At 56.0% G+C, this 4,135-nt stretch overlaps 1 long non-coding RNA gene across 1 annotated transcript; it reads left to right on the forward strand.

The window, feature by feature from the left end:
* Positions 1 to 1,033: 1,033 nt before the first annotated feature.
* Positions 1,034 to 3,780, forward strand: LOC115271586. Its single transcript, XR_003901153.1, has 2 exons — positions 1,034 to 1,092; positions 3,527 to 3,780. It is a non-coding gene; the product is annotated as an uncharacterized LOC115271586 (long non-coding RNA).
* Positions 3,781 to 4,135: the final 355 nt, after the last annotated feature.

A 4,135-nucleotide genomic window follows, 5' to 3' on the forward strand; every position in this document is an offset into this window, starting at 1 on the left:
CCTCATTAGGACATCATACACTCATTTAAAAAAGTTCACTATTCATAGTGAAGAAACTTATGGAAAGAAACTCTAAAAATTCTGCTGAGGTATTTCTAGGAAGAAATTCCTGTCCTTCAGGGGGAAATGCTACATCAACAATATTTAAATAAGACTTGTTCTTGAAACATTTTCTGACTGCAGTCAACAAGGAGCCTGTCACTGTGGACCACGTGTCCACCCTGACATGTCCCGGTACACTGTCTGATGCAGCTGCGCCAAGAAGCCATGTTTGGGGCAGTGCCTGACGGTGATCACTCGGGAATGAAGTCCTTCCCGATGCCACGATCCAGTGCAGACTTTCGGTTACTTTACGTGACCAGGACGGACACCCTACACAGAGTCCTCTGGGAGCCCCTACTGGAATTCTGATTCTGGAACCAACCACCGCACGGAGGGAAAATGTGACTCCCAGTGCACACAAGTTGGACACTAACTGTGTTAGCAGGAGTGCTGGTGTCTCAGGACTGTTAGGAGCAATACGGGCTGACTCTTCCCCGTCTGTTCTTTTTTTTTTTTTAATTCAGTTTGAGAGACAGGGAGCATGCATGCACACAAGCAGGGGAGGGGCAGGGAGGGAGAGAGAATCCCAATCTCTGCACTATCAGCACAGAGCCCAACATGGGGCTTAATCCCATGAACGGTGAGATCATGACTGAGCTGAGATAGATTAAGAGTCAGATGCTTTACTGATTGAGCCCCCCGGGCGCCCCTCCTCCCCATCTGTGTTAAGGGGAAATCCTTGTAATGGGCCATTCAGGGAGGAGGGAGGGAGGGCATTACTGTGCAGTTCCTCTTAGAGAAGGACACGCCCCTCTGCCTAATGTCCTCACTTCTGTGGAATCTGACCCGCCTACTCTTCAAGGTTCGGGAGACACTGGGAAGAGGCCCCGTGTGATGCCCGGTAGCTTCCCTGTTGGTGGGGGGGGGGGGGGGGCAAGGGGCCACGGGGGTGGCCCCTAACTCCGTGCCACCGTGCCTGACGCGGGGGGCAGGCTGTCTTGGGGCACACCCGGCGACATCCGTGTGCGGCCTCGCCTCGGCTGGCTGGACGTGAGTGGGGACTGCCCTGGTCCCGGGTGCACAGCTGCTGGCGTGGCTGAGCTGGGAGGGCTCATCCAGGGGAGCGTGCCTCGGCCCGCTCTGCCCCCAGCCTGGTGCCCGGGGAGCCCGGGGAGTGTGTCCACAGATGAAGCCATCTCTGCTGGAAACATCCCTCAAAAGGACACAGTTTCACACCTTTCATGTGTGTCGAGGAGTAGAAGTGGTGTTATTAGAACTCTAGAGGCAGGATTTTTGAGATGATTGTTGCTTTCTCCGGGTGGCTGGGCTGAGCCCGGGGCCGGCTCTCCCAGGCCGGCAGACGCCCCCGCAGGCTGGACCCCCGGCTACTCTGGACTGAGTCGGTTCCTCTGTGGAGCGAGGGCCCCTGCTCCATGGGAGCCACAGCCCATTGTACCCGCTCCCCTGCCGGGGCTCTCGGGCCTCTCCCTGGTCCTGGAGGGCTCTCACAACACAGAGCCCCGCACGGAAGCTTTAAAGGCGTGTCCCGTTCCCCGCCGTTCCCTTCCATCCGGGGCTTTCCAGAAAGACAACTCTTAGGGTTTTCTTTGACCTGAGTCCAGCCAGAGAAAAAACCAGGAAGCTCTGGGGACCCTGTTCTCAGGCACACAAAGAAATAAAATCCGAGGTTGGTGTTCTGGGGTCTACGGCGTTAGGTGGTGTGCAGACGTGTGAAGGGTGGGCCCGGTCACCGCCAGTCCTGACTTCCTGTCCCCGTGGAGGTTCTCACCCATCTCCCCAGCGCCAACGCTGGCAGGCCCTGTTTGTGCTCCGCGTCTGTGGATTTCTGAGCCCGGTTCGTCAGTGTCCTAGCCGTTCCCGTGACTGGCCTCACGGCCTGCCAGCAGCGCCGGGCCCCTGGGGGGCTGCCAGGGCTGCTGCCACAGCGCACAGGTTTCCGGTTCGTCGTCACCCAGCCTTGCGGGCAGGACGGCGCGGAGCCCGCATCGCCGCGGGGCGGGGCCACAGCTGAGTAAACACCGGAGCCGGTCCGCGCCCCCTGCACCCCGCAGGCCAGGGTTGTAGCTTACGCTGCATTTCCCTGTGTCCCGGACACTGCCTTGCACACAGCCGATGGGCCGTGAAAGTTACTGTTAAAGATTTCTGGAGAGGAGACACAGAGCAAGGGAGAGAGGGAATTGAATGTCTCGAATTTCCAACCCGAAGGCATTTACTGCTAACACAATGGGAGAGTTGATTTTTTAATGTTTGCTTATATTTGGGAGAGAGTGTGAGAGTGAGCATGAGCATGAGAGGGGCAGAGAGAGGGAAACAGTCTGCAGCAGCTCCAGGCTCTGAGCTGTCAGCATAGAGACGATGCAGGGCTTGAACTCACCAACCATGAGATCAGGACCTGAGGCGAAGTCTGACACGTAACAGACTGAGCCCCCTAGGCGCCCAGGGGAAAGTTGTTTCAGTAAGAGCCGCAGGAAGGGCAAGGCAAGCAGGTGAGTATGCGCAACGCCACCATTGATAAGGATCAGGTAAGGTAGGAAGTAGGCTACTAGAAACCAGGAGGGCTGAGGGAAGGTGATTAGGGGTCATTAATCTCATTTGAGAGGCCAACATCCTACATACTGTGGTTTCCTGGCCTGTAAAATCTCTCCTTGAGAAAGCTGGGACACGGTTGGGCCCTCCCTTTACGCTCCTGGTGAAACTGCTAAGATCCTTCCAGGCTGGGGAGTGAGTCTCAGAAGGTTTTGCCGATGCAGGAAAGACATTCTATGACTATCGTTCGTCTGCAGATGCATGTCTGCCTTCCGCATACTTCCTTTCTTTTTTCTTTTCCTTTTTTTCCCTTTGCTTTGGCTTTCCCTTTGCTGTGCATGGGCTGTTTGTGGAGAACGGCTTCCTGGAGGTCTCACAGACGTGATTCCAGGAAGGAGCAGTTCAGACTGATTTCGGAGTTGAGCCTCCGAGGCCCGCTCCAGAGAAGTGACCTCAGCTCCTTCCTCCAAATATCGGGGGTCACTTAATTTGACATCAACTGGAAAAGACTGTAGGAAAACTCATATTAATACAATTAATAAGATCGCGTAGCTTCCTCGGACCGTTCTCTACAGATACATCTCATTCGTTTGAAAATAAGAAGTTTGACTGCTTTTTACCCACCAAACGAGCAGTTTTGTTAGGATCAACCCTATGTTTATAAAGCCCTCTGCTGGAATTGGGTTCTCCTTCGGGGGCCTCACGATCAGGGCAAGAATAGGGGAGATGGCACTTCCAAAAATCCCTAAATTATTCTGTGTATCTTCTCCACCAAACTCTCCAGCCGCCAAAAGTCACAACCCCCTTTCCCACCAACTGTGAGCCCCTAACCTGAAAGTCAGGGCCGAGCAGTAGAGCCCAGTGACACAGAATAACCCCAATGCAAAGTGCACATTCAGACGCCCCCTTTCTCTCTCTCTCTCTCTCCTGTAAACAGGAACAAGAAGAGTGTGGTGACACCATATGGAAACACCTGATGTTCCACAGCGGAAGAGGCCCCTGATGGATGAGCGGGGAAGGCCGGTTCTCGGGCCACTGACTGTTTTTCTGACACCTGGTCAAGTGAATTATGGACAGTCCCCGGGGCGAACAGTGCGGTCGCAGGCGAATCAGGAGAGCTGCTGATACGGGGACATGGGACGAATATAAACGGGAGTCGTTGAAATAAAAGCTCCGTGGGGGCTCTACCAAGCCGGGGTTAAAGTCCCCCTTCTGAAGTTTAGAGACAGCCCGCCTTGGCCGTGTTTGGCCTCGGACGCAGCGAGGAGACTGGAGGGGTGAACGCTGACTCGGACCGAGAGGGCATGGCCTGCTGTCAGCTGTACCCAGTAGCTCAGTGCTGCAGAGAGGGAGCCTCAGCCAACCGGCGGGGGGCCGCGCGGCACCCTCATGAAAGCATCAGTGCGGCGGCCTGGGGACCAAGCCGCTGAGCCCCCGGCGCACGGTGGCCTGCGGTTCGGAGGCGCAGCCAGAGAGTGCATCCAGGGCTGACACACTCCTGTTGGCGGGAGAGGGCAGCGCTGCGGGCGCCGCAGAAGGGACATCC

This window comes from Suricata suricatta, chromosome 1 (genome assembly GCF_006229205.1).
Source record: "Suricata suricatta isolate VVHF042 chromosome 1, meerkat_22Aug2017_6uvM2_HiC, whole genome shotgun sequence".
Lineage (NCBI taxonomy): Eukaryota > Metazoa > Chordata > Mammalia > Carnivora > Herpestidae > Suricata > Suricata suricatta.